General features: G+C 40.4%; 1 protein-coding gene across 8 annotated transcripts in view; it reads left to right on the plus strand.

Annotated features, from left to right (window-relative positions):
• The first annotated feature begins 5,905 nt into the window (after positions 1-5,905).
• Positions 5,906-14,056, plus strand: part of LOC137347188 (homeobox-containing protein 1-like) — a 98,142-nt gene continuing 89,991 nt past the window's right edge. For all 8 annotated transcript variants that reach the window (XM_068011388.1, XM_068011387.1, XM_068011389.1 and 5 more), the window contains exon 1: positions 5,906-6,013. The gene's annotated coding sequence lies outside the window, so the exon portion shown is untranslated. The remainder of the gene's footprint in view (positions 6,014-14,056) is intronic.

A 14,056-nucleotide genomic window follows, 5' to 3' on the forward strand; every position in this document is an offset into this window, starting at 1 on the left:
ACGCAAGCAGCGAGTATTCCATCACGCTCCTGATTTGTGCCTATAGATTGTGGAGAAATTTTAATGGATCAGAACATAAGCCACACCTATCAGTGTACCCAGCTTCTCCCTTCTTCTTGTAGCATTGATATGACTGATACAATTAAGCATAGAAAATAGGAGCAGGAGTAGGCCGTTTGGCCCTTTGAGCCTGCTCCGTTTCTAGTCAAGAGCGATTTCCAAATTGTTAATGGCATTGAGGTTGTGGAGGTGATTGAGCTTTTTCTTGTTGAAATGGTCATTGTCTAACACTTAAATGTTATCTGCCACCTGTCAATCCAAGCCTGTATATTGTTCAGGTCCTTCTTTAGGCTGGCAATATTTCTTTCAACATCAAATTAAACTGTACCCTTGAATCATCAGTGAACAACCACCTCACTTGTTTATAATCTGTGACTTTTCTAATATTTGTCAGTTCCGAAGAAGGGTCACTGACCCGAAACGTTAACTCTGCTTCTCTTTCCACAGATGCTGCCAGACCTGCTGAATGACTCCAGCATTTTTTGTTTTTGTACCAGAGTGAAGGTGATTGATGAAGCAGCTGAGAATACTCTTCCATCCTCATCATCTACAAGTACAAGGGGGGCATGGACTTCTTTGTCACTAAAATTGACACCATCTGTCCAGCTTCCTCTGGTGCTTACCCCCTTCAATTTGTCCAATTTAAAAAACTCGTCCTAGACGTCCCCACCCATGTCCTTCTCTAGTTCTTTCCTATCTCCCTTCGCTGGGATCATCTTGTCCAGGAGACTCATTTTATTTGCTCTTTCTGCAGTCAGTCACATTATCCTCCTCCAACACTTTGCTATTGTCCAGCTCAGTGAGACTGAAATAAAAACAAGAAATGCTGGAAATACTCAGCAGGTCAGGCAGCATCTGTGGAGAGAGAAGCAGAGTTAATCTTTCAGGTCAGTGACCCTTCTTCAGTGAGACTGAACTTGCTTGATTCCACTTTCTCATGCAATTATAGCCAGAACGTCTCCAGAATTGCTTCTCTTCCTGCCTCCACACTGTTACTTCCAGTGGCCCCCATGAATCCATCATTGCCCCCTCCTCATGGTCTACATGTTGCCCCTTGGTGACATCATCTGCGGATATGGGGTCAGCTCTACCTTTCCACCACCTCTCTCCCTCGGGTGCGTCTATTGTTTCACTGCTTGTCCGACATCCATCCTTGGATAGACCACAGTTTCCAGTTAAACATTGGGAAGACTGAAGCCATTGTCTTTGACTCCCATCATAAAATTACTGCCCTTGCCAACAATTCCATCTCCTTCCACAGTCACATTTCAGACTGAACTAGACTTTTCACAATCTCAGTATCCTATTCAACCCTGAGGTCAGCCTCCAAACCCTATACTGACATAATTCTGGCCATATTTCACAAATAAATAAGTGAACGTGCAGCTTTTAAATAATATAGAAGAGAACAGATCAAAACCAACATATTTGTAAACCATTTCAAACCATCCATTATTCCACGTGCAACATAATTTTGCCCATATTTAGAATTTATAGTTATGAATAAAATATGCTATCATTCCGGTTCATGTTGTAAAGCAATACTCAACTTCTTTATTGCATACTTTGCTTATGTTACTGCATGAAGGCATATTTTCTGCTCTATGCTATGCATTACTCTGTGCAAATGGCTGTATGTGTGTTGCTGTGTGTAACTGCATGCTGTTCTCTGCATAAAGCTCAACATGGCACTGCTAATCTATGCATAGATAGATCAATAATTTTTGTTTGATAATTTTAATACCACTACAAATGGTTAGAAATTCTGTACAATTAAACAAATGAACAGAAATATTGGCATTATGTGAGATGAGAGTGACTGCCCTTGACATCAAGGCAGCATTTGACCGAGTATGGCATCAAGGAGCCCTTGCAAAGCTGGAGTCAATGGGAATCAGGTGAAAACACTCCACTGTTGGAGTCATACCGAGCGCAAAGGAAGATGGCTGTTGAAGGTCAAACATAGGACATCATTGTCCAGGACATTACTGCAGGAGTTCCTCAGGGTAGTGTCCTAGGCCCAACCATCTTCAGCTGCTTCATCAATGACCTTCCTTCAATCATGTCAGAAATGGGGATGTTCGCTGATGATTGAATAATGTTCAGCGCCATTCGCGACACAGATACTGAAGCAGTCCATGTAGAAATGCAGCAAGACCCGGATAATATCCAGGCTTGGGTTGATAAGTGGCAAGTAACATTTGCACCACACAAGTGCCAGGCAATAATCATCTCAAACAAGAGAGAATCTAACCATTTCCCCTTGACATTTAATGGCATTACAATCACTGAAACCCCCACTATCAACATCCTGGGGGTTACCATTGACCAGAAACTGAACTGGAGTAGCTATATAAATACCGTGGCTACAAGAGCAGGTCAGAGGCTAGGAATCCTGTGGTGAGTAACTCACCTCGTGACTCCCCAAGGCCTGTCCACTATCTACAAGGCACAAGTCAGGAGTGTAATAGAATACCAAATGGGTGCAGCTCCAACAACACTCAAGAAGCTTGACACCATCCAGGACAAAGCAGCTCGCTTGTTTGGCACCACATCAACAAACATTCACTCCTTTCACCACCAACTCACAGTGGCAGCAGTGTGTACCATCTACAAGATGCACTGCAGCAATGCACCAAGGCTCCTTAGACAGCATCTTCCAAATCCACAACCTCTACCACCAGAAGGACAAGGGCAGCAGTTGTATGGGAACACCACCAGCTGCAAGTTCCCCTCCAAGTCACACAATCATCCTGACTTGGAACTATATCGCCGTTCCTTCACTGTCACTGGGTCAAAATCCTGGAACTCCCTTCCTAACAGCACTGTGGGTGTACCTACCCTACATGGACAGCAACAGTTCAAAAAGGCAGCTCACCACCACCTTCTCAAGGGCATTAGGGATGGGCAATAAATGCTGTCCTAGCCAGTGATGCCCACATCCCATGAATTAATTAAAAAAAATGTACTTCCTTGTTTATTGCATTACTTGAAACAGTACAAATATTTGGAACCACAATAAATTTTGATGGTTCACAGATTAATTAAAGCTTATTAGTACTTAATTGGATAAAGTACATAACTTGAATGAAATTTCCTATAAAGATACAGTCTTCAGCAATTTTAAAATACTAAATCATCATATATTTCTGTGGCAAAATACTGCATCCCTTTGAATTGTCTTCTCCTCTGTTTTACTTTTCTCCCATTATGCTATTGGTTCAGGATATTTTATCAGCATGAGTTACATTCTGTTCTGAAGAAAATTTAAGGAGGTTGGGATTAGTTTCTCTGGAAGATATTAGATTTTGAGGTGATTTGATGGACGGTTTCAAGACTACTCGTGGATCAATGGAACAGTGATCAAAATTCTATTCCATGTTAGCTAGTTTTTGGGATTTAACACTGCTAAATAACCTTAGTGAACATAATCTTTTCATTGGCGTTAGGGGCTAGGAGTATATTGTCAAGCAGTTCTTTTAATCTAAGCTGAGCGAATATTCATCTGAATAACAATGAACTCTATCTGTGCATGTACCCATGACTGGTCAAACAGAACTATTCAGAGATGACAGAGGAACAGTTCTGATGAAGGGTCACTGACCCGAAACGTTAACTCTGCTTCTCTTTTCACAGATGCTGCCAGACCTGCTGAGTGATTCCAGCATTTCTTGTTTTTATTCAGAGACTCAGTCTATTTAAGTATCAGAGCATAAAGAAGCTTTTCAGAGTACATTACATCCAAGTCTGAATGGTATCTGCCTATTTTATTATGTCCTTAGTGAGAGTGGTACCACAATGCTCAGTGATTGGTGCATGGTAGCTCATTTTTAATTTTAAGAACTGCTCATTGCATATCTGATTGGTGGTAGCAACAATCTGTAAATGAAGACAGATCATAAGCCACTCACAATGCTTTTGAGATGTGTCCCTTAATGAATTAATCTCGCCTTAGATGCAAAGGACTCAACAGAGCCCAACAGATATTGTTATCTGAACTAACACATTAACTTCAGCCAGAACAAATGGGTCCAACTATTAAAAGCTACTCAGCCCATTGACTGTTACTGAAATTTCACAGAGCTTCACTGCTACCAGGTTTGTATATTTTTGGATAAATACTGTTGCCAGCCCCAGTAGTTATCTCATATTTACCACAAAATGGAAGAGAATGGACATCAATTTTGGAGGAAGGAGGCCTGAGTGAGGACCAAACCAGTAACAGAGAGGAAAATTATAGTATGTAAATTGATGGCTCATTGTGTTATTGATGGCAAGTTCAAGGATAAATTGTTGTAACATGAGAGGAGCATTCTATCATAATCTATTATTCTTCTGCCAAAGTGGCATTGTGTTTAATTTGGTATATCAAATTAAGTTTCTATCCGTTGTCTCTAGATTGGCAGCTAATTGTAAATCCCTGGTTTCTACCTTTGGGAAAAAGCCAGTTTAGGAAAACATGCAGAAAATAACTAGATTGCTCACTTTTGTTTTTATATCTTTTTAAGATGCTTCTTGTTCATTGTTACTCTATTGGTTCTTTCATATTTATAATATTTTATGAATGTGGTAAGTGAGATGATCACTGGCATGCACAAGCAGAGCAAGAGACAGTGAAATTCCTCAACCAATCAGTTTGAAGAATCCTCACTGAGGCACGCGTAGTCTAAACCAAGAAATATTAACCACAAGTTATAAATTAGATTCAAATCAAGTACAGAAAGTGAAATAAAGATTGGGAAAGAAAGATGGGATTAAAAGGGAGAGCTGAAAGAAAGAAAAAGTAAGAAATTTATTGTGTTTTAGATTTTAGACAGTAATTAAATTCTGAAGGAATGTGACTCCACACTTGTAAAATTCAATTTTCAGGGCCAGAGAGGTTGTTTGGCAACAATTATGACTAACCACGCCATTAAAAATTCACTTACTCCTGACTGCACCAGCCCTAACTTTTCCTAAGTAGTGGATAAGTACAGAAACTTCATGCCCTTGCATTGATTTCAATGCTGATTCTATCAGCAAGGTACCGTAAAACTGCAGCCTGTGGAGGTACAGTGCAACTTGGACTGCAATTTCCAGATTTGTGTGTTTGCACATGTATGCACTCTGTAAGTTGTGGTCTGATTAGTTCCATAATATCAGTGAGTACTGTTAGCCTCACCATTATTTTCAGTGCAAAATCCAAGTCAATATATTACTACTCAACCTCCCATGTGTTAATAGATAAGGAATCACAGCAAAATGTGATATAAATAAAGCAAGGTTGGGGAACAGGGAATAATTAGAGCAGGGTGTGCAGACGTAATTGAGGCGCAATTTTAGTATTCCCATATATTTACATTTAGAAAATTATCAATGTAAACTTGTCACAGCGCAATAACACCCTCCCGCCTATGGTGGTGCTGCAGTGCTTCCACGGGAAGGTGCAACTACAGCACAACTGGCTGACATAAGCAGTTGCCATTAAAAAGTAGGGGCACTGAAATTTCTAATTGCAGCAAATGCATGCGGATTTTTAATATATTAATAGCTATGTAAAATAGGTCATATTTAATCCAAAGTGAGTGAGCCTCACTCCGCGGGTGAGACTTGCCACTTCTATAAGCGGCTGTCAACACTCCAGCTGTGAGGATTTTTGCAAAAAAAAATCAAATCCCCAAACGCCAATATTTGTAAGCACTTTTTTTTTTACTGTACTCTCTATAATCCTGTACTCTAGCTGCACTAAAGCAATAGCAACATGCTGCAGGCTGCCCCGCGCCACATTCAGTTCCGGTGGGTTTGTGCGCGCGGGGAGGGGGAGGGGAGGAGAGGGGAGGGAGGTGAGAGGTCAGAGGTGAGAGCTCCTCACAATCTGTCATGGCGAATGATGGAGCAGAGACTTTGGCTTTCATGTAACTCGGAGCGCTGGCTGTAACCAAAGGATCACCGAGCTCCAGCCGCCAGGACACCGGTGAGTTGCAGGCCAACCTGCGGGATCCGGGCGGGATATTTTGGCCGCCAGATCTGCCGAGATGGGAGGTTATTATTTATGAGATCCACATTGTTTGCAGTGTTTTGGTCGCTAGTTTTCAGGACAACAATACTCCGTATTGAATCCAGAGGGTCCTCTGCGCGGAGTTTACCGACAGTTTAAATGTAAACCGATCTTTTGTTTAATGTTCGGACGTTTCTCTCTCTCAGATGCTCACTGTACACAATTGTTTGTGAACTGAACTGTAATAAAACAATCCCTATACAGTGCGGATCAACATCACCCGGTAGCCTGGAGATTTTCGGTGTGCATTGTTTACAGTTTTTTTATGCTCCTTTTTTAATGCTCCCTTTTGATTGTGTTTTTGTTTTGAACAGCTGTTTTTTTTCTGAAACAATATTCGCCATCAAAGAGATACGAGTCAGTGTAAAGTTAAATATCTCGGATGTCTGTCTGATCTTGTATGGAGGTTGGGATTTTTCTGTATTTAGTCTAAGCCATTAATTTTCAGTGATGTGCGACAGTTAAGATCAAAAATACTGAACAGATTACAAAATAATTTAGGCGCATTAAGCTTTGCTGCATGCCTTGTTTTTTTAAAATTGCAGTTGGCTCTGCCCAAGAGGTTACATGTTTAAAGCAAAATGGGTGTTGGGACACGAAACGAATGAGACATGACAGGCTTGACTATAATACAAAATGTTTAAATGGTTGATACAACAAATCCCCCCCCCCCCAAAACCGTTGAAACAGTTGTTTGATATACAATTCTTTAGATCTACAGTGTTTAATATTTGAGTTGCCTAGTTTGGTTAAGGTTTGTGTCACTATATTGTATATTACATAAACAATGTGCTCCATCAGACCACTTTTTAAAAGCATCGGGAATATTCATTAAAATTAGCTCCCAAGTACAATCAAAACATCTTTAATTTAAATAATTTGAAATTATGCAGTTTGATATTACTGCATTTAGACAAGATCTCTTTCACTGTTATTTTACATGGGGGTTATGGTCTCACATTGGTTATATTACTGGGCTAATAACCTAGAGACCTGGGCTAATGATCTGGCGATGAGTTCGACTCCCACCGTGGATGCTGGGGAATTTAAATTCAATTAAATCTGGACTGAAAAAAAACTAGTATCAGTAATGGTGACCATGAAACTACCGATTGTCAGAAAACCCATCTGGTTCACTAATGTCCTTTAGGGAAGGAAATCTGTCATCTTTATTTGGTCTGGCCTATATGAGACTCAAAATGATGGACTCTTAACTGCCTTCTGAAATGGCCCAGTAACTCAGTCAGTTGTACTCAAGAAGGTGGCTCCACCACCACCTTCTCAAGGGCAATTAGGGATAGACAATAAATACTTGATTATCAGCAATGCTCACATCCCATGAATGAATTAAAAATACTGTTTACCACCTCCATTAAATTAGTGGGCAATGGAATTTCATACATGTTAGGTATTCATATTCTAATTTTGCACAGTGTCATTTAAGAGCTTCAATCAATTTTATTTTGTTGTGAGGGTGAATTATTTAATAATTTTACTCTCTCAGCTTTGTAAGACTGTTAAAACCCTCTTGTTCTTAAACAGGATGAGATTAGAGCAGCGACTTGACAATAGTATCTTGGAGCTCCAGTGAACTGGACCCAGCTGTTAACTAAATCACGTCCCTCTCTGTAAACCCAAAATGAAGCTAGAATTGCAAAACAGTGACACATAAGAAAACCTTTCTTCAAACTGTTTATGTTTGACCAGGAGCTCTATTTTAGTGAGTAGTCCAAAAATAATTGGAAGAGCTGGTGGTGGGAGTGAAACATGGCTGTGCATTGGTAGATTGAAAGGTGATGATGTGAGTTCTAGTTGGAAAGAGGAAGCTTGCGATGGGATGGTAGAACTTTGTGCTGAATGTCAACAAGCTACTGGGACTGATGGAGGGGGAATTGGGTGCGATTAGGTTCATTACTTTCCATGATGAGCTTGCTTATGATAATTTACTTACTGGAGACGAAGAGCTAACAGCTTCCCAAATGGTAAGCCAGCCCACTGGAGTGAGGCACCTTCTAATATGCAAGGACAGAAAGTTGACAATTGAATCCTTCTCACTCAATCTTACATTTCCTGTGGCAAGTTACAGAGCCACACGGAGAGGTCTGGGTCAGATCATTAGAGTGGCCTTTCATCAGGAAAATAATCTGTGTCATGGAGAGGGAGATCAAGTAAAAGATGGAGTACAAGAATAAATGATCATTGATCAATAATTTTGGAGTATCATCTGTGAATTCTGCTTAAAGAATTTTAACTTTGGATTTTGAATGCAAGTACTGTAGTTGGAGCAGAATCCTAGAAAAACAAATTGTGCTGGTGTCATATTCTAGAGTGATATACTCTTTACAGTCATATCAGTAAAAAAAGGAGCTGCAAGAGAACTGATTGGTATTCTACTGGAAATATAGTGAAGATCAAATGAGTATATGTTTTGGGGAGAATTGTTACTCTCAGTTGGTAAGATTACTGGAAAAGCTCTGGAATTCACTACCTAAACTTCTCCACTTCGCTACCTTTTCTCTCCTCATTTAAGATTCTTCTTAAAATCTACCTCTTTTTGGCCAAGCTTTGGTTACCTGTCCTAATATCTCTGTATATGGGTCGGTGTCCAATTATGTTTGAGAATCACTCCAGTGAAGTGCCTGGGATGTTTTACTCCGTTAAAGACGATATGTAAATGCAAGGTATTGTTGTTATGTAGAAGCAGCTGTGTTTGATAGGCCAAAGACAGGTGCTATATTTGGTACAACATAGGACTGAAAAGGAATGAGGTAGTTTCTGTATATTGTTTTAGAGCATGTGTTAGCCCTAAAGTGCTTTTTAGCTCTGCTTCTGGTTCCCTACTGACCTGAACTATGCAAAGAAGAGCAGGAAGTTCTCCCAGTGGCCTAGCCAACATTTATCTCTCGAGCAGCACCACTAAAGCAGATTCTCTGATCAATATCTCAAAGCTGTTTGTGGAACCTTTCTTTGTGCTAACTGGCTGCCTCGTTTCCCCACATTGCAACAATGACTTTTAAAAGTACTTAATTAGCTGTGAAGCATTTGGGAAGACCTGAAGTCATGTGAAGGTGCTATTCGAATACAAGTTCTGTCTTTCTGGAGCCTGGGAAGAGAGTTATCTGTGGTTGTTGCAAGTAGATATGCCTGGATCTGTAGATCTGGTTGGTGATATCATGTCATGTATGGCCAGTCTAGCTTTGTTGACTTTTGATCTCCTTCATCATCCAGTAGCATCTAAAAGCATGAAATACTCTGATTGGGATGTTTTTACGGAACCCAGAGCATTCTTCTTCTTTGGCCTCCTTATCTCGAGAGACAATGGATAAGCGCCTGGAGGTGGTCAGTGGTTTGTGAAGCAGCGCCTGGAGTGGCTATAAAGGCCAATTCTAGAGTGACAGGCTCTTCCACAGGTGCTGCAGAGAAATTTGTTTGTCGGGGCTGTTACACAGTTGGCTCTCCCCTTGCGCCTCTGTCTTTTTTCCTGCCAACGACTAAGTCTCTTCGACTCGCCACACTTTAACCCCGTCTTTATGGCTGCCCGCCAGCTCTGGCGAACGCTGGCAACTGACTCCCACGACTTGTGATCAATGTCACAGGACTTCATGTCGCGTTTGCAGACGTCTTTAAAGCGGAGACGTGGACGGCCGGTGGGTCTGATACCAGTGGCGAGCTCACTGTACAATGTGTCTTTGGGGATCCTGCCATCTTCCATGCGGCTCACATGGCGAAGCCATCTTAAGCGCTGCTGACTCAGTAGTGTATATAAGCTGGGGATGTTGGCCGCCTCGAGGACTTCTGTGTTGGAGATAAAAGCATGAAATACTCTGATTGGGATGTTTTTATGGAACCCAGAGCATTAAGGTTAATTAAAGCTTCACATGTTACATTCATGACATTCGGCCTACCGTCATGTCCTCCCTTTGGACATGCATTGTTTTATGTTTTAGTTTAGTTTTAGACATACAGCACTGAAACAGGCCCTTTGGCCCACCGAGTCTGTGCCGACCATCAACCATTTATACTAATCCTACACTAATTCCATATTCCTACCACATCCCCACCTGTCCCTATATTTCCCTACCACCTACCTATACTAGGGGAAATTTATAATGGCCAATTTACCTATCAACCTGCAAGTCTTTCGGCATGTGGGAGGAAACCGGAGCACCCGGAGGAAACCCACGCAGACACAGGGAGAACTTGCAAACTCCACACAAGCAGTACCCGGAACTGAACCCGGGTCGCTGGAGCTGTGAGGCTGCGGTGCTAACCACTGCGCCTCTGTGCCGCCCCTTCTTCCGGATCAAGAAAAGTGTTTGCACCTTTGTGTCCAAATGCAGGTGTCAGGGTACTAATGGGTGAGTGCTTCTTTCTATTGGCCCTCCTCATCTTCCTGCATAAAGCACAAGTATAGGGCGATTCCCACAGGAAACCCATTGTGCCACTGTTAGCATTGCAAAACAATGGTTGTGCCACACCAATTACTCTAAAGGCTTTTGACCAACTAATTGACAACAACAACAAAATAGCAAGGAAGAGGGCTCAGAAATGACTTGAAATATTCAAGCTGGGCTGTGTCCTCTGTGTCTACAAATCTAGATACCCAATTTGAGTAGCAGGAACATGTATTTCTGAATGCCAGAGGATTGTTTGGACTATTAAATTACATCATTAAGGGGGACTTCATCAATACTGAAATGAAGTTTCCATCAAATCTATGACTGGAGATGCACAGAAATGTGCAAAGATCCGGCATAACATCACTAATTTTTTGGATCGATTCCACCCAAAAATTGAGATAACCTAAATGCAAAATTACACTGGTGTGCTTTGGTACATGACAACCCCAGATGTTTCCTAACCATTATTACTTCTTGGAACCTCTTTTATACCATTAATGATTAAAATCCAAACGGTGGTATTAAATGTCTTGCTTGAGAATGTTAACATGTTCTTTTGAAAAAAGATTATGCATTTCTCCTCTTGTTTTTTGGTCATCCTTTTTTACTAGAGCAGAAGCAGCTTAGGTGCTTACAAGGCAAACAGTTGAAGTGTTGCGTCTCTTTTTGCCTCTCCCAGGAGATTATATGGCTGTAAGGAGTCATAGCAGGGCTGGGTGGCGGGTTTGGATGGATGCAGAGGAGGAAGTATTTAGTCATGGTGCTCCAGCCATCATGAGTGTGAGGCAGGTTTGATGGAGCAGCTGGTCTTTTAGTCCCTTCAATTTTGTAATTCATCAGAACCCCATGATTGAGCATTCACTTTGTTAAACATTTCTGGTTTCATACCATATACACAATCTTTGGATTTGTGCTCATGTTCAATGGTCTAAGCTAAACCATAGATTTGCATCTTACAGTATTACTGCCAACTTGGGGCATATGTTTCTGTTTCTACCTGCCGCCACAACTAAATTTAATGGTTCATATTTGTAGCTTCCTGTATGATCAGGTATGGCTTAGAAACCAAGAATGGGGGACGGTGCTTGTAATACAAGACACGATCACGGGATAGTGTATAATGCCAGTTTGTGCAAAAGTGCTAGATTTTAGATTATAAAGCTAGTTTCTCATTATATTGCACATACATTGTAAAGTAGTACAAGCATCACCGTAATGCATTTCAAAGTACACTGTACCTTTCTGAAAATACACAGAAGACTAGAATCCAGTACTTGGAAAAAGTAGAGTTTAGCCAATAGTGCAATTAAACCCATGTGTAACAGCCACATTTTGGATTGGTCTTATTAGGTGGCATCCTATGGAAGATTGAAACCTGATCTTTTAATATATTGTTGGGATAGTTATTGGTGGCCTTTTTACATAGGTGACCTTAATGTGTTTTAATATATCTGAATCACAAATTATTAAATCCATACCCTACTTAGCTATATTCCCTTGTTCCTGTAATCCTTAAAGAGCAAATGTGATTTCATCATTTTGAATATTAAATTAGTGTTAACTTTCACAGTTTATATCAGATTGAAAATACAGTCTTTAACCTCTTTAGCGTGAAATTGGGCAAATTTAAAAAATGTTATTATAGAGATGAGGGACAAACAGATGCTCGCAATTAAATGAGAAACTCACAAACATAAAAGCCTACTTTAACCGTGCAACATGAGCAAAAATAGTATTTTGGTTACTGATGTCCATTCAGCTTTACTGAGGTAACTTTCTGTAGACAGGTGTTGCCATTTTCAGCAAAGTTGACGAAATGGCTAAAAATTGGAAGGGTCTCGCATCAGTGGAGTGAGAAGATCTGGGTTACTCTCACAATCTCTTGTGTGAAAATTGCAGCAGAGGCAAAATGTTTCTCCACAGCAGAAAAGAATAGGAAGTCTTTCTCAACATCTTATATCTGATTATAGAGCAGAACTGGGATGATCTTGGGAAGAGTATCCTATTCAGCACCTCCACCTCAGAGTGGAATAAATAAATAAAATCATTATCTACAACATAAAGCATTGATTGTTAGGTCTGGCATTTTAACAACAACATCTTGCATTTACATAGCACCTTCAAAATGGTAAAATATTCCAAGCCACTTCACATGAGTGTTATCAGGTAAAGTTAGACCCTGAGCCACATATGGAGATATTAGGACAGGTAACCAAAAGCTTAGTTAAAGAGGTAGGTTTTAAGGTGTGCCTTAAAGGAGGGGAGAAGGGCTGGGAGGTTGGGGATTTCAGAGCTTAGGTCCTAGACACCTGAAGGCAGGGCTACCAATGGAGGGGCAAAGAAAATCGAGGATGTATAAGGCCAGAATTGGAGGAATGCAGAATTGTCAGAGGGTAGTAGGCTGGAGGAGATTACAGAGATAAAGAAGGGCAAAGCCATAGAGGGATTTGAACAGAAGAATGAGAATTTTTAAAAATCAAGGGACTGCTGGATTGGGAGTCAATGTAGGTCAGCAAGCACAGGGGTGATGGGCCTCAGTGCAAGTCAGGGTATGGACAGCAGAGTTTTGAATGAGCTCAAGTTTATGGAAGGCAGAAGATGGGAGGCTGTCAAGGAGAGCATTGGAATATTTGAATCTAGTGGTAACAAAAGCATGGATGAGTGTTTCAGCAGCATATGGACTGAAATAGGGGAAGATACAGATGATATAAAGGAGTGAAAGCAGCATGACTTGGTGATGAAGAGGATACGGGGTTGGAAGCTCAGAGAGGGTCAAATAGGATGCCAAGGATGCGAACAGTCTGGTTCAGCACCAGCCAATGAACTGACATAGATACTGCGTATAAACCCTTCCTTATGTACGGATGATTTTAGGAACTAAATTCCAGTAAAATTACATGTATTTTACTAGGTACATAAGGAACCCTTTTGAATTTGTTAGCAAGTTTAGCACTGGATAAGTATGTATATTATTGTCTTGAATACAGTCCAAACTCTAATTCTCAATCTTAACCCTTAAATCTTCTGTGCTGTTATGTTACAATGGAAACTCAAAAAACTTGCAAAACTTAATAAAAAATGCTTCTATGCTATGCTTCAGTTTACAAGTTTCACAATACTGCAAACTGATAGAAATTATGAATTTGTGACAGGATCTAGATACTGATGAAGCACTCGGTGCATTAAACTGAAGTTGTTTGTGATTTGGAGTTTTCAGACTTTTACGTAATTGCAACATTATAATGGAAATTAAAAATAGATGTAAAAATGAATACTCAGCAAATGTTTTACTTACACCTTCGACAGCTGTTAAAAGTAGCAGCAATACTGCAATATCACAGAAAAATGGGAAATCCACTAGTAACCTTTTGCAATATTGTACTGAATAAATTTGGATATAACTGACATCACAGTTTGCTGTGGAACTCTTTACTCAAACCAATACTTCATTGAGATACTGTTTTATTTTTACTGTTTAGCAAAATACCAAAGCAGATTCATTATTTTCTACGTTTCTTGATGAACTTTCATGTATGGGTATATTTATGAAAATAGTCAA

This window comes from Heterodontus francisci, chromosome 31 (assembly GCF_036365525.1).
Source record: "Heterodontus francisci isolate sHetFra1 chromosome 31, sHetFra1.hap1, whole genome shotgun sequence".
Classification (NCBI taxonomy): domain Eukaryota; kingdom Metazoa; phylum Chordata; class Chondrichthyes; order Heterodontiformes; family Heterodontidae; genus Heterodontus; species Heterodontus francisci.